Source organism: Canis lupus, chromosome 8 (genome assembly GCF_003254725.2).
Source record: "Canis lupus dingo isolate Sandy chromosome 8, ASM325472v2, whole genome shotgun sequence".
NCBI lineage: Eukaryota > Metazoa > Chordata > Mammalia > Carnivora > Canidae > Canis > Canis lupus.
The window spans coordinates 10,512,260-10,534,948 of record NC_064250.1 but is presented as its reverse complement, the minus strand read 5'-3'; the positions used below and the strand labels follow the sequence as shown (position 1 = coordinate 10,534,948).

The 22,689-nt window shown below is 39.1% G+C and overlaps 1 long non-coding RNA gene across 2 annotated transcripts in view; it reads left to right on the top strand.

Annotated features, from left to right (window-relative positions):
* LOC125755662 (uncharacterized) overlaps positions 1-21,768 on the top strand; it is a 31,387-nt gene extending 9,619 nt beyond the window's left edge. The window contains exon 3 of one of the 2 annotated variants that reach the window (XR_007412675.1): positions 20,695-21,768. This is a non-coding gene — a long non-coding RNA (uncharacterized LOC125755662). Of the gene's footprint in view, positions 1-18,315; positions 19,776-20,694 lie in introns of those variants that run through there. The other variant, XR_007412674.1, reaches the window with a different exon arrangement.
* The last annotated feature ends 921 nt before the right edge of the window (positions 21,769-22,689 follow it).

The window sequence follows — 22,689 nt, the reverse complement described above, 5'->3', positions numbered from 1 at the left end:
ACTCCCTATACTTTACTTTTACATTGACCTGGAATCTATACTTTGTTTACTCAGGTAAATATGCTGACATCATGCATTTCCTCCATATATACATTTTTACCACAAAGGACTGACTTAGATAAATTCTAAAATCTATATGAAAAAGTTTTGATAGTCCTCAGTGACAATAGGGGTTCAGAAACAGGCACACACATATGCCATTGGTAGGAGTATAAATTGATGCAACATATTAGAGGCCAATTAAGTGATACCTATGTAAAAAAAAACAACAACAACAAAAACTATGAACAACAGAAATGTCCATTGCTAAGGTTCTAGTTAAACCAGAGTAATACAAATATTGGAATAATATGAAACTATTTCTTATAATGTAGCAGATCAGTTATACTAATGTGTGAAGATGCCTAACACACTTAATTGTAAAAAAAAATTTACAGCATAGAATGCATATTATGCTCCTAATTATGACTCCATAGTTAATACATATATAACATAAATACATTTATCTGTATGTAGTTTTCATATTTGTTGAAGTGTATGTGTGTGCGCACTTTTATATAAGCATAAGAATTTTGTAGAAGAATGTACAAGAAAATATTAATGGTGATTAAGAGCTGAAAACCCTTATATCAGGAAACCATCTTATATCCTTCTTTTTTTTTTATAAATTTTTTTATTTATTTATGATAGAGAGAGAGAGAGAGAGAGGCAGAGACACAGGCAGAGGGAGAAGCAGGCTCCATGCACCGGGAGCCCGACGTGGGATTCGATCCCGGGTCTTCAGGATCGGGCCCTGGGCCAAAGGCAGGCGCCAAACCACTGCGCCACCCAGGGATCCCCCTTCTTTATTGTTGAACTGTCTCACATGAGTACGAAGTTTATCATTTAAAATACTGATGAACAAAAAAATTTTTTGGGTGCATTTAAGAGGCTACCTTACCCACTACTTTGAAAATATAATTGGCCTTCCTAATGTTGAAAATCAAGAATCTCAGAGTTAGATCTGTGTTTAATGAAATTCTGTCTTTTGATGGCAGCTATTGAGTCCCCGTTAGTCATTCAGGCTACTGAACCCCCAACAAGAAACATTAGTGCATTAAATCCCTCTACTAGCTTCTGTATTTGAGTAAAATCAGTGTAATCCTCACGCCTGGAAATGAGAATGTTTCCATGGTGCTTTATAAATCATAATACAACCCAATACACACACTACTTAATGTAGATATTCAGATGTTTTCAAAGGTTGGGGTAACCAAGTAAGAAGATCCTTCTGGATCTCTTTATTAGAGAAAAAAGGACAGTTAGGTCTGAAGATGACTGCTGTCCTCTTTTTTTTTTTTTTTTTTAAGATTTTATTTGAGAGAGTATGAGCGGGGATGGGGGTGGGGGGCATTGCACAGAGGGAGAGGGAGAAGCAGACTCCCTGCTGAGCAGGGCACCCATTGTGGGGCTCAGTCCCAAGACCCTGAGACCATGACCTGAGCCAAAGTAGGCACCTAACCAACTAAGCCACCCAGGTACTCCAACTCTGGCATCTTCTGATTTCTCCATCTGCTTGCCAGCTAGCCACTGAGAGAATTTAGAGATGGGGACTAGTGATTACTGGAGAAGTTTTTCCCTTTTTGTTGAATACTTTTATTTTTTATTTATTTTTAGTTTTTAAAGATTGTATTTATTTATTCATGAGAGACACGGTGATAGAGGCAGACATAGGCAGAGGGAGAAGCAGGCCCCCTGCAGAGAACCCAATGCAGGACTTGATCCTAGGACCTGGGATCACGGCCTGAGCTGAAAGCAGACACTTAACCACTGAGCCACCCAGGTGTCCCTTGTTGAATCCTTTTAAACATATCTTCTTGTTTCTAAGGCATCGTTTTTTTTTTTTTTTCTGTCCCAGTATGTTTTTATCATTGGTTATTTATAGAATGATAACAATTATTTTTATTATTTAAATGTGCTCACTGGTCCCTGGGAAGGCTATTGATTTAAGTGTTACCATCAGGAGAGGAGGCTCATGCTCTGTCTCCCAGCTGCCAGTGAACACAAACGGGCCAGCAACAGCCAGGCGGTGTCTGTAAAGGGTAGGGACTTACATCCAAGTGCTAGGGGACACACAACTCAAAAGCTCAAAACAGGGCAGCTGGGATGAAGGCAGAGAGCTCAGTAGAAGCAGGTAGCTCTTGCCCCACCTCAGATTCTGGAAGCTGCTGGGCAAAGCCCCACTATAGAAGGTGACAAAAGTCACTCCAGGCCATGATGATGGGCCAGGCCACTTTGCTCCAAGCTCAAAGAAGGTACTGGACCACTGTCTACCCCTCAGCCAGAGTTTTTTGAATCTATTTTTTGAGGGCAGCAGAGAATCTTAGCATAGATTTTGTTTTTGAACAGTGCTATTAATTCAGGTAATGGGAAAACCAGTTGGAACCCTCATCGGAGGTCTCACATTGCTGCCTTTATTATTTAAGTCAGGATATCCTGTATTTCTGAGTGTACTTGAGGTGCCAAGTCTATGAGGGAGGAGGTTCTCCAAAGGTTTTCTCTCTCAAGCCTCCAGACTAGCTGTAGAGACTCAAAATATCTCCTCAAATCTGTTAGATTTTGTGTTAGGGAATGTAGGGCTTTTTTTTTTTTTTTCCCTTACCCAAGAAACAACTTTCTCAGCACCCTTGGAATAAATAATATAATATTTATAATACTATTATAAATAATAGTATTCTGAAAAAATAAAGGTAACAAAAAAACAGACAAAAAACTAATCTGACACTTCTAGAAGCTGAATTAACTTTTTTTAACTTAGCCATCACTCTGCCACATTCAGTTCCATTGAGGTCCAGTCACTAAAGGCAGCCTGTGTTGCAGATAAGAGGGATTAAAACCCAGTTCTTAATGGGTCAAAGAATTTGCTCTGTAGACATGTTTTAAAATCACCACAGTATTCATGTTGTGGAGTGCCTTGGGGTATTTGGAATGTGCTAGTTAGAGATACTGTGTTTCTATCATTAAAGGAATACCAGGGGTATCTGAGTAGCTCAGTCGCTTGAGTATCTGACTTTTAATTTCAGCTCAGGTCATGATCTCAGGGTCCTGAGATTGAACCCTGCCTTCAGCTCCGTGCTGGGTGTGGAGACTGCTTAAGATTCTTTCTCTCCCTCTTCCTCTGCCCTTCCCCTGCCTCCTGCACACACTCTCAAAATAAAAATAGATTCTTTTAAAAAATAATAATAAATAAAGGAATGCCAGACAGGAGGCACATACACTTCATTTTGATGAGTCTGCTTCCTTGACACTATGTTCACAGGGTCTGATCTCCCCTTCCTTAGAACTTTCCAAGCCTCCATATCTCAATCATCAACCTTCCTTTCAGATGTGAGGCTCAGAGAATAGAGAGATGAGGCTTACACCACCTGTAGTTGTGTGGGCTTCCTGGGCAGACTCACAACAAATGTATCAAAACTTACCATCTTCATTCAACATTTACCATATCTTCCTTCTAGGGATAATTTTAGACTAAGTAATCTAATATCTAGGTCATTTCTTGCCAGCGTTATAATAGCCCACAAACAACTGCAAATATGGCAAACAACTGGGCAAATACCAGTCAACCAAACAACTTATCTTCTCTCTCTCTGATCCCATGACAAGGAACATTAATAGATGAATAGAGAAATGGAAAATAATCTACACTAAATCAACAGAGAGAGTATGTTGAATAAAAGCACAAAGTTTCATACATAGTTCTAATCCTGGTTCTGCCACTTAAAAGTAAATCATCTATCCTCTCAGCTTCTCTATCTATAAAATGGGAATGTTGACAATATCTACCTCATAAGATTGTCAAGTATTAAACAAGATGATGCCTATAGAGACCTACAAACTCAGTTATTAAAAATATTTTTTTTTTAATTTTTTTTTTAATTTATTTATGATAGTCACAGAGAGAGAGAGAGAGAGGCAGAGACACAGGCAGAGGGAGAAGCAGGCTCCATGCACCGGGAGCCCGACGTGGGATTCGATCCCGGGTCTCCAGGATCGCGCCCTGGGCCAAAGGCAGGCGCCAAACCGCTGCGCCACCCAGGGATCCCAGTTATTAAAAATATTTTAAGGGGTGCCTGGGTGGCTTAGTCAGAGAAGCATCTGACTCTTGATGTCAGCTCAGGTGTAGATCCCAAGGTCATGGGTTCAAGCCCTGCATTGGGCTCCACACTACATGGGGAACCTACCTGTAAAAACATTTTTTGGGGAAAATATTTAGCACTCTACTTGATATCTGCACTGGCCCCCATTCTGCTGAGATGGGCATTCTGGGAGCCTTCCCTTGCCCATCCATGGGGTTGTACCAAGAATCTTATGAAGTGCTCAGGCCTCAGTGTATCCTTTGTGTATGTATTTCCTTTTTTAAAAAAAATTTTTTATGTGTTTCCTTTTGATCCATAGCCATCAGTCCACATAGGTGGCAGGGTTTCTGCTATTCTTATCCTCAGCACTCTGAAGTGCCTACACCATTTTGGAAGCAAAGGAGTCTTTTGCCAAGATATCTTATCCTTTGTCCACCAAGGGGAAGGTTGGCAAATAGCTATTCCTCTCCGGAGTCTTGCTTCCTCCCTGTGCAAAAAAGGAAAGTGTTTTTCTGCCCTTCTCTAGGATTTGCAGACTTCCCTCTTCGATCCTTCTAACCACTTACCTGGAGCAATTTGTTTTTCAGGCAGTTTTCCCCCTCTGATTCTCTAAGACACCCTCACTTAGTGGTTCTTAAAGTAGGGAGCACACACCCCAGGGGATCCCCAAAATCTTTTAAGGGGGTTGGAGAAATCAAAATTATGTTCATAATTACAGTAAAATGTTATTTGTCCTTCTTACCATGTTGGTATTTGCACCAGTACTACAAAAACAATAGTGTGTGAAACTGTTGGTGTTTGGCTCCTAATCAACATGCTGGCACTGAAGAATATGCCACTATGGCCTAACAGTTATTTGAACAGAAGGCATTTGAGTTCCTCTTTTTTTTTTAAGATTTATTTATTTATTTATTCATGAGAGACATAGAGAGAGAGGCAGAGACATAGGCAGACATAGCAGGCTCCATGCAGGGAGCCCAATGTGAGACTGGATCCAGGATCCTGGGATCAGGCCCTGAGCTGAAGGCAGATGCTCAACCACTGAGCCACCCAGGTGTCCCTAGGCATGTGAGTTCCTGAAACCCCTTATCTGCCCAGAAGTAGAGCCTCCCAAAAGAACTCAGGTATCATAAATCCCTCCCCAGGAGCAATCAGGGAGGATTAACTCTTATCACTGAGATGAGGTACCCACACCTCACCTAAACAGACAGGTGCCTTCGGGACCCATTTATCTTTCTAAAAGATCATGTGTTTTCCCATAAGTTCTCATTCTCCCCTTTCCTTTATTAAGAAGTCCATTGTTTTCCTTTTGTTTTTTTAATAAAATATTCTATTTTAAAGTAATCAACTACACCCAACATGGGGCTTGAATTTACAACTCTTAAATCAAGAGTCACACACTCCACTGAGCACCCCTGCAAGTCAGTTGTTTTCTCTAAGTGCCATTCTCCCTCTCTTCTTTCCTAATAAGGTGGAATATAAGCCCAAAACTCTAACCACCTCTTTGAGTCACACTTTATGTGACCCCAGTGTGTCCCTACTTGAATAAACAAATCTGTCTTTTCTCTTGCTAACTTGTCTTCTGTCAGTTTAATTCACAGGTTATCAAGAACTGAATCTAAGAGGGTATTGGGAAAGTTTTTTTCTCTTAGCATCAAACTATACTAACAGTTACTGCCCTCTTTACTATCACACACTTGCAGTAAAAAAAAAAAAAAAAAAAAAAAGTTTCCTTTAAGAATTTCCTTGATGAAGCAGTAAAAAGTATTACTTTTATTTATTTATTTTTTTAAGTATTACTTTTATTAAATCTTGAACCTTTAACACTCTGTGGTGAAATGGAAAGTACATGTAACGTGCTTCTGCTACATATAGTATTACAACGCACTGGAGCAGTTGAATTGTGAGCTAAACCAGCTGCTTTTTTTTCATGGAACACAATTTTCATTAAGACAACTACTGACAGACAAACATTATATTCAGACTTGAGCATTAGGCTGACATTTTCTAGAAAACGAGCAAGGAGAACCTGCTGCTTTTAAATAAACAACAAAATTTGTTACCAATGATAAAATTTAGAATTTTGAAACATTGGGGTGCCTGGGTGCCTCAGTCAGTTGAGTGCCTGCCTCTTGATTTCTCCTCAGGTCATGATCTCAGGGTCCTGAGATCAAGCCCCAAGTTAGGCTCCTTGCTCAGTGTGAAGGCTTCTTGGGATTCTTTCTCCCTCTCCCTCTTCCCCTCCCTAGGCTCATGTGCTCTAAATAAATAAATAAAATCTGGAAAAAAAAAAAAAAAAGGAATTTTGAAAAACTTGTATCCATGATCTTGAGGTTAACAACTCCCCAGCACATTAACAACATTTCTCATGAGATCAATGGTGATAATAACAAATGTGATCTTTGGATATTATGTAGTGGAAGATGTTAACATTTGGAAGATCTGGACAACTCAGTAAGCCAATATTTTCTGAATGGCCAGTAGATGACGTTACAAAATCACAAAGGGGAGGAAGAGCTATTCAAAGTGCAGCACAGATCAACAGATTTTAATGTAAGGATATATAAAAAGTTCCTTTATCTGATTTCAGATTCCACATTGCAACTAAACAATAAAGAAATTAACACCTGTTGAGTTTTAGTGTTGTACCCAGAAAGAATATCCACAAATTATCTGAAAAGTCTATTAAAATACTCCTTTTTCCAACCATATAGCTGTGTAAGACTGGATTTTGTTAATATACTGCAACCAACAGGAGACTGAATGCAGAAGATGAGAATCCAGTTGTTTGTTATGAAAACAAACATTAGGGCACCTGGGTGGCCCTGTGGTTGAGTGTCTGCCTTTGGCTCAGGTCGTGATCCTGGGATACTGGGATCGAGCCCTGTATCAGGCTCCCCATAGGGAGCCTGCTTCTCCCTCTGTCCATGTCTCTGCCTCTCTCTGTGTCTCTCATGAGTGAATAAATAAAATCTTTTAAAAAACCCACCAAACACTCAAAAAAAAAAAAAAAAACCCACCAAACACTAAAGAAATTTACAAAAATATAAAACAATGCGACTCTTCAAATTTATTTTTATTTTGGAAACTTTGTTTTTCACAAAAATGTGTTACTTATTTTATTATTTTTTAATGAATATTTAAAATTTTGAGTTTTAATTTTTTTAGTTTTAATTTCTAAGTAAATATTGATAGATATTACACATAAACAAAAGCACATTTGTTTCTCAATAATATCTAAGAATATAAAGAGGTCACGAGACCAGAAAGTTTGAGAATCACTGCTGTAGGTATTCTTAGAAATCTTCCTCTTTTGGGGATCCCTGGGTGGCGCAGCGGTTTGGCGCCTGCCTTTGGCCCGGGGCGCGATCCTGGAGACCTGGGATCAAATCCCACGTCGGGCTCCCTGCATGGAGCCTGCTTCTCCCTCTGCCTGTGTCTCTGCCTCTGTCTCTCTCTGTGTGACTATCATGAATAAATAAATAAAATCTTTAAAAAAAAAAAAAAAAGAAATCTTCCTCTTTTGGAATGCCTGGGTGGCTCAGTGGTTGAGCATCTGCCTTTAGCTCAGGTTTGATCCTGGGTTCCCAGGATCGAGTCCCACATCGGGCTCCTTGTGGGGAGCCTGTTCTCCCTCTGCCTGTGTCTCTGCCTCTCTCTCTCTTTGTTTCTCATGAATAAATAAATAAAATCTTAAAAAAAAAAAAAAGAAATCTACTTCTTTTAACTTCTGTCAGGGAACAAGAATTCCTGTCCCTTCAGGGGTACTTCTAGCTAGACTAAGAATCAAATTGACATGAGACAGTAATAAGAGAAAATTAAGTTTAATAGCATAGGTGTGGGGAATCCATGCAGACATGGAAACTCCCAAGACAGGCAAAATGAGGTGTGTGTATATATATATGCCATTCTGAACTAAGGGCTCTGGGACTTAAGAGGAAAGGAATGCACTTCACAGGGTGATAAGAAGAGCAGATGTTTGGTAATTAGATGTTTGCCCTGCCATACAGATGGGTCACTCAGATAAATTTTATTTTTGTTAATAATACTTATTCTGGAAAGACCCTCCAATTTAGATTCTTCTATGTAGTTAAGAGAGGGGCAAAAGTTTCTCTTGAGAGGTCTCAAGTACCTTTAGCTCAAAATATTCTGCATGCTTAAGTGGCACATTTGTGAGATGGAAGGTGGCCTTTCCCAAACTCCTTCACTTCTTACAGTCTCCAAGTTCTTCTAAGACTTAAGGTAAGCAAAGGACAGAGAAATTTTTAGGGCACTTTTATTATCTGTTCTGCTACATACCTCCTGTGAGGCAAAGAATGGCCTGATTAGGAGAAGAAAAAGGAAAAAAGAAAATTTAATATCCCAAAATATTATGCTACATACATGTAAAGTACTTTGCATTGTGCCTGCTCCAAGTAGCACTTAGTAATGGCTGGTATCATCAACATCATCTTCACCTTCATCACTATTATTATTTTGTCTTGTCTATGTTTCCTATGGTGGTTATATGGTAATGATTCTTACATTTCCAAAACTCTGTTTTAAAATATTTTATTTATTTATTTATTTATTTATTTATTTATTTATTTATTTATGAATGAGATAATGATCATCAGGAGGGGCAGAAGCCAACTCTATGCTGAGCAGGAAGCCTGATGTGGGTCTCTATCCCAGGACCCTGAGATCAAGACCTGAGCCAAAGGCACATGCTTAACTCACTGAGCTACCCAGGTGCCCCTTAATATTTCCAAACTCTTAAGACAATGTATCCTTCAGAGTCTCTTAAATTCAGATCTTTCCATTTCCATATGATTTAAAATACTGTACTCTCTCTAGACAGAGTGGGATCCTGTAATGCTTCTAAATAGAGTACACTCACAGAAGTGCTTCCTCTTTTATCCCTGGAGAGAGTTTAGCCTTTGAAGTTCTTGTTTCTCTGAAGGTCTTTTAAATCAGGAGTTATTCTTATGCAAAAAGACTAGGCTAGAAATCCTAAATGAAAGCCAGTAAGTTGCAGGGCGAGGAAAAGGATCACTGAATTACCTCTCCAGTTTCCTAACATTCCTGAAATAAGATTTTCATGTTGAAAACTCATAAGCAACGGCTATTAGGAACAAGACTTCCTATTACAACTCCAATGGATTTTTAAAAAAATATTTCTTATTTTGGAGGGGAGAGAAAGAAAGAGGGGGTGCACTCAATGGGGAGGGGCAAAGGGTGAGGGAGAGAGAGAATCTCAAGCAGACTCCATGTTCACACAGAGCCTAAGTAGGGCTCTATCTCATGATCCTGAGATCATGATCTGAGCTGAAATCAAGAGTCAGACACTTAACTGACTGAGCCACCCAAGCATCCATGATGGATATTTTTTTAATTTCATTTTTTTCAGTAATCTCTATGCAGTGTGGGGCTCGAATTCACACTGACTCCTCAAGATCAAGAGTCACAGGCTGTTTCAAATTAACCAGCCAGGAGCCCCTTTGATGGAATTTTTGGACGTGCAACTCAATAGATCTATTCTGACCCACAGGTAGCATGTGGGAATGAAAATTGATAGGCTTTGAATCTGAAAGGTATGGGTTCAAATTCTGTCTTAGCCCTTTACTGTTTGTGTGATGTTAGCAAAAGTTTGGCTTTCTGAGCCCTAGCTTTCCCTGCAGTGTGGACTCTACATGGCTCAATTTCACATTGAAAGAAACAAGGTCCAGCAGCCAAAATTCTTTCAAGAGGAATTCCCATCCTTACTTGTTTCTTATTTTTTCAAAGAACATAAAAGAGATCAAATTTGTAACCCACAACAATATTTAAAACCTTCCATTTTCTACTTTCTTATTCTGCCAAAGCTGCTCCAAAGCCTATTCTTCAAACCTCTGCAAATCCCCTCCTCATCCCTAGTCTGCCTGCTGAGTGGTTTATAGCTACCTTCTTTCTCCCTCTCCAACCCTATTTATTTATTTATTTATTTATTTATTTATTTATTTATTTATGATAGAGAGAGAGAGAGAGAGAGAGAGGCAGAGACACAGGCAGAGGTAGAAGCAGGCTCCATGCACCGGGAACCCGACGTGGGATTCGATCCCGAGTCTCCAGGATCGTGCCCTGGGCCAAAGGCAGGCGCTAAACCGCTGCACCACCCAGGGATCCCCCACACCTTTTAGTTCTTTATTATGTATATTATGTAAAATTCATGTTCTCCCCAATTTGCTCTTAACTTGCATTCTCCATAACAAAGGAGGTTCTACCCTGCTTCTCCACCAATCTGGACAAATGAGGAATCTCCCTCTCTTCTCTTAATCCTGGGTCACAAAACTCTAAGAACTAGAGTGGAAAAGGAGCACCTGGGTGGCTCAGTCAATTAAATGGCTGCCTTTGGCTCAGGTCATGATCCCAGGGTTCTGGAATCCAGCCCCACATCGGGCTCCCTGCTCAGCAGAGAACCTGCTTCTGCCTCTTCTTCTAATGTTCCCCCTGCTTGTGCTTGTTCCCTCTCTCTAATAAATAAATAAAATCTTAAAAAAAAAGAATAGAGGGGAGAAAAATTTTCCTAGAAGTTGAGAAGAAACTGGGGCACGTGGAGCTCAGTCAGTTAAGGGTCCAACTCTTGATTTCAGCTCAGGTCTTGATCTCAGGGTCATGAGTTCAAGCCCTGCCTTGGACTTCATGCTGGGTGTGGAGCCTACATTAAAAACAAAAAACAAACAAAAACTGGGAAGGACAAAATTCTCTCTAGAGAGCAAGGAGGGAAGAACACTCCTAGTAATAAATCTTGTCTGTATCAGTCTCCAGGAGTTGTAAAGATTAAACGACCTAAAGTATAGTACCAGACATGTAAAAGAACTTCTGCACAAGTATGACCCTTTCCTCATTGCCAAATTCTTAATCCTAGCTATTCATTTGAACAGGTTCAGAATGAGCCTCCTCAAAATGTGCTGCTTTGGCATGTGGATTACTTTGAATTGAAGTCAACTTGGGCCCAAAAGACTCAGGAAGACCTTTTTCCTGCTTTTTTTTTTTAAAAAAAAGATTTTATTTTTTTATTCATAGACACAGAGAGAGGGGCAGAGACACAGACAGAGGGAGAAGCAGGCTCCACGCAGGGAGCCCGATGTGGGACTCAATCCCGGGTCTCCAGGATCACACCCCAGGCTGCAGGCGGCGCCAAACCGCTGCGCCACCGGGGCTGCCCACCTTTTTCCCTCTTAAATGACTAAAAGATTGTAGATAGGGCACCTGGTCCAGGAAGGGAACTATCAGCAGAGATAACTACATAGTATATGGGCTAGATATAGTAAAATGGGGGGAAGTTCAAAACCTAGAGATCAAATTCCTCTCTGAGCCCCATTGTCTCCATTAGTGCATGCCAAAACATTTGTTTACCAAACATTTATCCTTCCCATTTTCCTATACATTGTCTGCCTTCCCTTTAAAGTCTCAAACCCTTATGTCCTCCCTAGTGCAGGATGGCATATAAACCTCAACTATCTGACTACTTCTGAGTGTAATATTCAAATGGGTCTCCCCTATACATGTAATTAGTTTTTCTCCTGTTAATCTGTCTTTTATCAATTTATCAACTAAACTACCTCTTGTAGTAGAGGAAAAAACTGTCCTTCCCTTCACATTCAATGAACATTTATTAAAAGCCTGTCTTGGGGGTGCCTGGGTGGCTCAGTCTCTTAAGTGTCTGCCTTTGGCTCAGGTCATGATCCCAGGGCCCTGGGATTGAGCCCTGCATCTGGTTCCCTGCTCAGTGGGGAGCCTGCTTCTCCCTCTCCGTCTGCCGCTCCCCCTCCTTGTGCTCTCTCACTCTCTCTATATATATATCAAATAAATAAATATTTTTTTTAAAAAAGCCTGTCTTGGGTGCTACAGGAGATATAAAGTGAATAAAGGATGATCTTTTAAGTGGAAAGTAAGAAATCAAGCCTGGAGATGGGAAGACCGGTTTGAAGACAGTAATTGGTCAAGCAAACTTGCCAGGGACTTGATCTAGGGAATGAGAGACCCAATGATTAGAAGAGACATTGAATTAGTAGAATGGATTAAACTTAACTGAAACTCCTGGCTGGCTCAGTCGGTAGAGTTTGTGACTCTTAATTTCAGGGTCATGAGTTCAAGCCCTATGTTGGGGGTAGAGTTTACTAAAAACAAACAAACAAAAAAAAAAAAACAAAAAAAAAAACCCTTGACTGATTTGAGGTACAGAGAGGAAAAGAAGACAGAGCTGAATTTCAAGTTTATAACCTGCTTTGAGAAGGAACTGGTAAGATACATGATAATGAGCTTGAAGAACCAGCAGAACCTTCACAATAGCCTGCAATAGAACATGTTGTTCTGAGAATTATTAAGTCTATTCAACAAATTTCTACTGCCCCACTGTCCTAAGCAAGGACGACTGAATAGGACATAGAAGTTATCAAAATGAGTCTTGTGCTGACCTGATTATGTGATAGACATGCAAATTTGTATTTTAGTTTTTTCATTTTTAAGATAAGAATGGGAACATTTACCCAGCTCCTAGAAGCACTGTGCAGCCACAGGAGACATTGGAGATACTTATGAGAAGGCTCTGAGACTTTTAGTAGGTCTTCAATCCTTTTTGGATTTTGCCTCTATAGATTGTTGTTACATTAGAATAAGTTGAGTCATAAGGAATTACTAATTTTCTGTCATGTTGACCTACAAAAATGGGCAGTTTCCCATGGTTTGCTTGAACTATGCTGTGCAATGCAGAATACTTAAAAGAGGATTTTATGAAAATGGTCACATTGCTTTCCAAATCCGTTGGAGTGGCCATTGTTCCCAGAAGGCTATTTATCTAATTTTATCACTAAACTCAAAGAGAGAGATGGTTTAAGGCTTCATTTGCATTTGAACAAATATTATGATTATAACAGATGGTTTGCTATGATGAAAAAATTTTTGTCTACTTTTTTTTACATTTTTAATTATAACATTCATATTGCATTCTACAATTTACAAAGCATTTCTATCTATACTTTTTTTAAAAAGTCTTTTTAAAATTTTTTATTTATTTATTCATGAGAGACACAGAGAAAGAGAGAAAGGCAGAGACAGGCAGAGGGAGAAGCAGGCTCCATGTAGGGAGCCCAATGTGGGTGGGACTCGATCCCGGGACTCCAGGATCACGCCCTGGGGCTGAAGGCAGGCGCTAAACCTCTGAGCCACCCAGGGATCCCTATGCCTTTTTTTTTTTTTTTTTTTGTATGAGAGAGTTGAGAGAGGAAGTAGAGAGAGCCTACTCCTCGCTGAGTGCAGACTCCAAGGGAAGGCTGGATCTCAGGACTCTGAGATCATGACCTGAACTGAAACCAAGAGTCAGATGCTTAACCTACTGAGATATTCAGGCACCCCTCTATCTGTACTTTCTTACCTTACATTCACAACTGTGCTGTGAGATACACAACACCAATCAAATTATACCCTTTTTATAGATGAGGAAACAGGCTCAGAGGGAATTATTCATCTTGCAAGTTTTAAGTAGGAGTAAAACCCAGGGCTAGACCACACAGACAAATTAGAAATAATGATAAATATATATATTATATCTATGTATATACCTTACATAATGTTTTTATAAGAAGTTAGCTATTTTATGCTAAGCTGGAGATATTTGACCTTTGTATTGAATACATTGTGAAATTTAAAATTAATTTACTTTTGTATAGGACGAGGGAAAGGAGGGCAGATATTGTTCTGAAATAACTTTTTTTTTTTTTTGGTGTTCCTATTTCCTGAAGTAACTTATTACCAGGCCTTCATTCCTTTGTAACATATTTGTTCTTCTGAATGAGAGACTAACAAAGATGCTCTCCTTGACCAAATTTTAATTAGGCTCCTCTGAACCCTCTTCTCAACTAGGCCTTGACCTTTGGGCTTCTGTGTCTGTCTCTGCAACACCCAATTTTAGCAAGGATTCTGCTAAGTCAGTATAGAGAGAATCTCCCACCCTGAGATCTGATCACCCAGGCCTGCCTTCAGCAAGAATTGTATTAAGTTGGTTTAGCCAGAATCCCTCCTTACCCCTGATATTTTTCCTCTTAGTTATTTTCCATCCACTGACCATGACTCAGCCCCCCTACCTTTAAATACCCAGTTGATCATGCTGTATTTGTAAATGTGCCCAATTCTACACTGAGGTCTCTTTTCCTCTACTGCAGTAGTTCCTGAATAAAATCTGTTTATATTGACTAAACTACTGCCTGGCTTTAATTTCCTTTAACAAGACATTCAGGGCAGCCTCGGTGGCCCAGCAGTTTAGTGCCACCTTTGGCCTAGGGTATGATCCTGGGGACCCAGGATCGAGTCCCAGGTCAAGCTCCCTGCTTGGGGCCTGCTTCTCCCTCTGCCTGTGTCTCTGCCATTCTCAATCTCTCTCTCTCTCTCTCTCTCTCTCTGTCTCTAATGCATAAATAAATAAAATCTTAAAAAAAAAAAACAAAAAAAACCAAGACATTCAGAGTGATGGTGATTTCTGGTTTTCCTATGGTCAGTTGAAAAGTAGAAAGTGCCACAAAGAGCTTACAAGGAGTTTCCTGAATGTTTTTCAATTCAGAAGGATGAGCCCCTGAAGACTCTACAGTGTGATCATAAGGAGAAAGAAATAATCTTCACTGTCACTGTACAACCGTGGGTAAATCTCCATTCCCTTCTGACCCTCAGTTTTTTCATTTATAGAAATAAGGAAGTTTGATGGGATCAGCCGTGTTCAGTGTTCAGACTTTGATTTCAGATTTCCAAAGAAAAATTGGAGGTTGTGGAAGACAACAGGCATGGGATTACTAATTTTTTATATTGACAAATAAGAACTTTTGAAAAACTGACATATCATGGTATCACCATAATTTCATATAGTAAAGCTAAAAAAAAGTACATTGGATATAATCTGAGAAGAGATTTCCCCCAAAAATGACAGTTGTGAAACTTGATCTGACATTTTCACTACAGACCAGAGAAAACTTTCTGGACTTGGCATGGGTGAAAATCAAGACACCAGAGGCCCTCCTATTTTCCTCTCATAGGTTTCAGAACATGCTACCCCAAAATATGGTTCTTGGGCATATTCAATATTTTAAGCTGAAAAAAACCTGAGAATCAGCAGGTACAGGAAAGACTCTCTGACCTCCTCAGTTTCCTTGAAGCAGGTCTTACGATCCTCTTGTGAGAGGCGCCCTCCCTACACTCAGGAAAGGAGCACCCTTGTTTCTGAAGATTAAGGGATGTTGAGAGGAATCAAAATAGGCCTTGTGAAGTTCTTACAAGTTCACTACCCTTAGCTCATACCCTCTTGTTCTGTCACAGTTTTCCATGGTTTTCTATTCTTCATCAGACCTAGTACAAATAAATCTCAGGCTTAATTGTGCTTCTTCGGGTCTTCATTTCCTTATGAAGGCTCCCATGTCATATGAAACTTACATTAAATAAATTTGACACTTTTCTTCTGTTAATCTGTCTTTGTCAGTTTAATCTTTAGGTCCAGTCAAGGACTCTAAGAGGGTTGAGGAAAAGCTTTTCCTCCTCTACACTTTCTATTTCTTTATTACTAGGAGTCTAATGTATCCTGGCTAGATCTTTGAAAATAATACCATGAGCTGATCATCAATGAACAGATTAGGGTATTTTTGTCCAAAGCATTTCAACAACATCCAAGCATTGAGAAGTGCCAGCTTCAGAATTAGTATTAGGGACATCCTTAAGGAAGTCTAGGGCTTGTATATCCCAAGACTTCTACCATTCTCTGTGATTCAAACTCTGGAGTTTGCTATTATTTTTTCAAAAGAGTCCAGGCATAGGAATAAATGTGTGCATGTGTGTGTGTGTGTGTGTGTGTGTGTGCACGTGCGTGTAGTCTGGCATGAAAATAAAGTTTCTGTCGGGTGAAAAAACCACTTATTGGATTAATTTCTGCTTCCTCTCTCAGGAAACAAGAAATCTAAACCAGCCTCTATTTTAATACAGATCAGAATCTGCTTAGAAGCAAAAATCCTGCTGAGTCAGAGGCAAAAATTTAGGAAATAATTTGAATGTCACTCTCTTTAACTTGTTAGTACTGTTCTTTAACTTAAGTTTTTGCTTTTAAAATTATTTTTAGGGGGATCTCTGGGTAGCTTAATGGTTTAGTGGCTGCCTTCGGCCCAGGGCATGAGCCTGGAGTCCTGGGATCGAGTCCCGCATTGGGCTCCCTGCATGGAACCTGCTTCTCCCTCTGGTTGTGTCTCTGCCTCTCTGTGTCTCTCATAAATAAATAAAGTCTTTAAAAAAATAAAAATGATGTTTATAATTATGTGTTTATTGAAGAATATTTTGAAAAGCATAAAATAAAATAAAAATAACTTAGAATCCCATTACCTAGAAGAAACACCCATAAATATTTTAGAGGATATTCCTCCTCTATGAATATGCATATACTTTTAAAGTTTGGGATCAGACTTTATCTACTATTTTTAGTGCTCTGTTTATGCTTATAACATTTTGTGAGAAAAATGAGTTTTCGTAATCATTAGCATAAGTGTATCCTATGAATATACTTAAATCATTCTCTTGGTTTTCATTGTTTCAGTTTTTCAATATTATATAAAAAGGTGTTCTGAACATTCCTGTTCATCTTTATTTATGCACCTATTTCTTTCCCTAGAATGAATGCCACTGGAAAAATAATGGATAGAGGATATGTATACTTAAACAAATTTTGATACAAATTGCTCAGCAAAAAGGGCATTCCCACAAATAATGTTAAAAAGTTCCCATTTGTGGGCGCCTGGCTAGCTTAGTCAGAAGATCATGGGATTCAATTTTAGGGTCTTGGGTTTGAGCCCAAAGTTGGCAGTAAATATTACTAAAATAAATAAATTTATTTTTTTAAAAAAACCTTATTTCATTGCATTTAGTCAGTGCTGAGTATTTTCATTATTCTAAATCTTGAGTAATTTGATGGCAGAACAATAGTATATCATTGTTTTCACTTGCATTTCTTTCATTAATAGTAGATTTAAACATTTTTTCATGTTTGCAGGTCACTTCAATTTGCTTGTTCTTTACCTTTAACATGTTTTTGTGTAAGGAAGTTTTACAAAGCTATTATTTTGTCTCTTTTTTTTGCCTTTATTGTTCTTTGTCTTTTTTTTTTTTTTTTTTTTTTTTTTTGCTTAGGAAAACTTTACCTGGCATCAGATTCATATTCATCTATAATTTCTTCTAACTACACATATGATTTCTGTTTTTGAACAGTGTCTAGAATTTCCCTTATAAGGATAAATAAAGTGGGAAAACTGCTTTAACCTAACGTTAGTGTTTCTTCAATCAGTATGATATTGGTTACTGGTCTAAAATTCCTTGGGGCACCAGAGTGGTCAGTAAGTTAGGCCTCTGCCTTCAGCTCAGGTCGTGATCCTGGGATCAAGCGCCTCATCGGACTCCCTGCTCAGTGGCGACTCTGCTTCTCCCTCTCTCTGCTCCTCCCCTTGCTTGTGCTCTCTCTCTCTCAAATAAATAAAATAAAAAAGAAATCCCTTAACTACTAAATTATTACTATCTTATATATTCATAGTTTCTCTTCATAAATATTGAGATCAGTTTGATATTATTTTGTATTGCAGAGACAGAACTTACTCAAAATGTAGATCAAATAAACATTAAAAAGATACCTTGCGGGTTGCCTGGATGGCATAGTCTGTGAAGCGTCCAACTCTTGGTTTCAGCTTGGGTTGTGATCTAATGGTGGTGAGATCAAGCCCGAAGCTGGGCTCTGCACTCAGTGCAGAGTCTGCTTGAGATTTTCTCTTCCTTTCCCTCTGCCTATCCGGCTTGTGTTCTCTGTCTAAAATGGGTGAATAAATCTTAAAAAAACAAAAACCAAAAATCCCCTTGGATGTGCTATTTTATTTTTTTAAGTTTATTTATTTATTTGACAGAGAGCACAAGCAGGGGGAACAGGAAAGGGAGAGAGAGAAGCAGGCAACCCACTGGGCAGGGAGTATAACTCAGGGCTTGATCCCAGGACCCTGGGACCACGAAGGCAGACCCTTAACTGACTAAGTCACCCAGGTGCCCTTATGTCTATGCTATTTTAATTCAAGATGTTATTTTAATAGCCTCCATAAAATGTAAAATATACATATAATTTATTAATTGGTTTTCTTTTAAAATCTTTTTTTTTTTTAATTTTATTTATTTATGATAGTCACACAGAGAGAGAGAGAGGCAGAGACACAGGCAGAGGGAGAAGCAGGCTCCATGCACCGGGAGCCCAACGTGGGATTCGATCCCGGGACTCCAGGATCGCGCCCTGGTGCCAAAGGCAGGCGCCAAACCGCTGCGCTACCCAGGGATCCCTATTAATTGGTTTTCTTATTCATGTTGTTACTATTATTCTTATTACTAAAATTCTTAGTATATTTACAGCCTATTTGATATTCACCAACTAGTTCATCTTCATTTTTTTCTGGGTTAAGTATTATGTTCAAGTTTCAAGAAAGTCTAAAAACATATTAATATTGAAATGTGTAATATTCCTAATTATCATTGCTGGGTTCTTAAATATGGCAAATTTCTGATAACATAGAAAAATGAAATAAAAAAGTGAGAGAAACTTTGTCAAATATCATGCAGTTTCAGTAATAACTATTTTAGTCATGATCATTTTCACAGAGCAATTGATTTTCAGCCAGAGGGTTCCTTCACTGTTCCAGACTGCAAACATGTATTAAATAGGATCTCAAGTTCAATTCTCAGATGGGGCTTGCTTAGCAACCTCCCAAGCAATATTAATTGAAAATGAATGTGAAGAATGTCCACGTCTCTCAGGTTACTTCTGATGTTTCTTTCCAGACTGTACTTGGCTTTCTACTTCTACCTTTATTCTATTTTTCCAAGTTTTGTCTTTTAGCTTTTCAACAATTAATTTCTGTGCACTTCTTTTCCTTGTTAAGTCCCTCCAGATTTGGTGAGATCATAAGGATTCCTGCTTCAAAGATGATTATAAAGCAGAACTAGTGCTATGCAGGCTAATGGTTGCACAAAACAATTCTGAGTATCAAGGTCACAGACAAAGGGCACTACTCCAAACGGAGAAGTAAACAGAGTGTGCTTGGCACAGACTGTTACTGAACCCTGGTCTTTGCTTCAGGCAAATGCCTTCACCTGCATTTCATTCTTGCTCTTGGTCAGAGTCAATGAAAATCTGCTAATTTGATACAAATAATTAAGGTGGTCTCTAGACCTCACTTGAAGTATAATTTCTTCCAATGGTATTAAGATTTCAAAATACTAAAGAACTGGGATTTTCAGTTGTCCCATCTAAGTACTAACCAGACCCGCCTCTGCTTAGCTTCTGGTGCTATAGCCCTAGATAGGGTTTTTTCATTCTTGTCTAGCACAATCTGTCACAATGGGTCCCACAGAAAGGATCACTAAGTGAATATTCAACCTTACCTTTCAATGCTAACCAAATAGAAACATACTAGAAAATATGAGAATATTTACTCTATCACTTTTCTTAGGTTGCTGCCCCTGAGCCAGGGTGGTGCTTCTCAAGTGTAGGGTACGGAAAGTCATCTGAGGTGCTTATTAAACTGTAGCCTCCTGGGCCCCAAATCCAGAGATTATGATTTGGCAGTTTTCAAATGAAGGACTCTGAATTTACCAAGTATCTTTTTTTTTTTTTAATTTTATTTACTTATGATAGTCATACAGAGAGAGAGGCAGAGACATAGGCAGAGGGAGAAGCAGGCTCCATGCACCGGGAGCCCGATGTGGGATTTGATCCCTCGTCTCGAGGATCGTGCCCTGGGCCAAAGGCAGGCGCCAAACCGCTGCGCCACCCAGGGATACCTACCAAGTATCTTAAACCAATTCTGATGCAAGTGATCAGAAACACTAGTTTGGGGCTTTTACTATTGAGAAAGCTAACCACCCTTATGTTTTTTTTATTATTGGCCAATTAGCCAATTTTTAAATTTAGTTTCTCCATTTTCAAAACTGACAAGTAAAACCTGACCCATCTGATTCGTTGGGGCTAGGTAGACATGATTTATATCGACAATTGAACATGATTATATTGGCATTTATCCCACAAGAGAGACACCAATAGGCTGAACAAAAAGAACTGCCTATTTTAAATGAATGAATAATTAAAAAAACAATAACATGCAAATAAGAAACCAAAATCAAACCAACTAGAGAATGGAGAAATGCCCAAAAGGAGGGAGGGTAACCCTCCTATAAGTAAACCAAAATCATCTCTGTACTAGAAGAGTTCTCAGTCCTAACCCTCAATATCCTCATACAGCAGAAAACTGTCACAGACTGCACCTCCTTATGAGGCAAATTTTTCTCTGGTGTGTGGGCCCGCCCTGCCTACTTGGGTGTGTTAAGCCTGATAATTTCTGAAGGAAAAATGTAAGCAAGTGCACTCTACCAACATCAGAGACTAGTCCTAATAAGAATAAATAAAACACACTTACTTTAATTATTAAATTCTGCTAGAAAGAATCTACTCTAAGGGAAAATATAAAATATTTTTAAATTAACAAAACATTTTAACTTTTGGTTATTTCTATAGGGGAGAAGAGAGGAGGATGCAACCAGAGAGAAGCACACAGGCAGGTTTCTACATTACAGGCAATGTTTTATTTCTTAAGTTGGAAGTGGATGCTAAGCTGTTCATTTTATTATTAATCTTTATGTTGTTCATATATGCTTTATACAAGTTTTATATTTGATATAAATCACCCTAAATTTATTTTTAGTTTTTACTTATTTATTAAGATTTTTTTTAAATCTAAATTCAGTTAGCCAACATGTAGTAGTACATCATGAGTTTCAGAGGTAGAGTCCAGTAAACATTTTATTTTTTTATGTAATCTCTACACTCAATATGGGGCTTGAACTGGCAACCTCAAGATCAAGAGTCACATGTTCTACTGACTGAGCCAGCCGGGTGCCCCTAATCACCTTTAATTTTTTTAAAATATTTTATTTATTCACTCATGAGAGAGAGAGAGAGGGAGAGAAAGAGGCAGAGACACAGGCAGAGGGAGAAGCAGGCTCCATGCAGTGAGCTTGATTTGGGACTCGACCAGGGTCTCCAGGATCACATCCTGGGCGGAAGGTGGCGCTAAACCGCTGAGCCACCCGGGCTGCCCTCACCTTTAATTTTTAAACATTTTTTTAAAGATTTTATTTATTCATGAGAGACAGAGAGATGCAGAGACACAGGCAGAGCGATAAGCAGGCTCCATGCAAGGAGCCTGATGTGGGACTCGATTCCGGGTCTCCAGGAGCCGAAGGCAGCACTAAACCGCTGAGCCACCTGGGATGCCCAATTTTTAAACATTTTATACTGAAAAGCTATATTTTTAACACTTCAGTGTTATTTATAACAGCATAAATTGGTTCAACCATATTCTGAATGGAATATTGTTCAGTTATTTAAAATGGTTGTGTAGGGATCCCTGGGTGGTGCAGCGGTTTGGCGCCTGCCTTTGGCCCAGGGCGCGATCCTGGAGACCCGGGATCGATTCCCACGTCGGGCTCCTGGTGCATGGAGCCTGCTTCTCCCTCTGCCTGTGTCTCTGCCTCTCTTTCTCTCTCTGTGACTATCATAAAAAAAAAAAAAAAAAAAAAAAAAAAAGAATGGTTGTGTAGCACTATGGGGAAAAAAACCCCTTATGATAAGTTACCAAAAAATTATGTGACAAAATCCTGTCACTGGAAGACTACAACCATGTAAAACAGTTCAAACAGTAAGACAGTATGCTACTATGATATTGTGATCATTTTTAGCAAAAGGGAGTATGAGTGTGTTCCCCTTGCTTTGTTTCTCTAATGTTCTTTAGTGTGGTTATGTTGTTATTAATAATTAAACTTTTTATTACAAAAAGAAAAAGATTTCTCCAGAAAGCATTATTTGTTTCTACTGTAAAGTAATGTAATATGACCAGAAATCATACTGGCTTCTAAGGTTTTATAGAGGAGAAAGTTTTCATGTAAAACAATAAAACTAAGAAAACAAAATCCTTCCCTCAGGTGTTTCTCAGGAGCTTCTCAGCCACTGTACCTCAGAGAACAAATGCCTTATGCTAAGATTCAATGGTCTGCCAAGAACTGAGTTTCCCTCCTTTTGGATCCTGTCATTGGCCAGCCTGCCTTTCCATCACCAACGACCTCTAGTATCTTGGTCACACACACCTCACAGCAAGAAGCTGACTAATCCTAATGCTGGGGTGGCTTATTAGGCAACCTTTCACACAGTGCCCATTGCTACTCATTGCACAATATATTTGCCTGGGAATGATAAACACCATGGTTTACATTTGACTCCAGTCACCCTGTCAATGCCAGCAGCTTAAATGTGTAAACATCACCCAGTGCCTTTAGAAAGACGCTGACATTATGTTCCAAGCTCCTTGGTGTTATGTAACATGAGAGAAGTGGGGCGGGGAGCCTATGAGTAAGAAGTCAGAAGCAAATGAGGGTATCAATCACTCTCTGCTCTATTTCGGAAAGAAATGAAAAGCTGCCCACTTACTCATTATAGCTCCAAATAAACTTACTC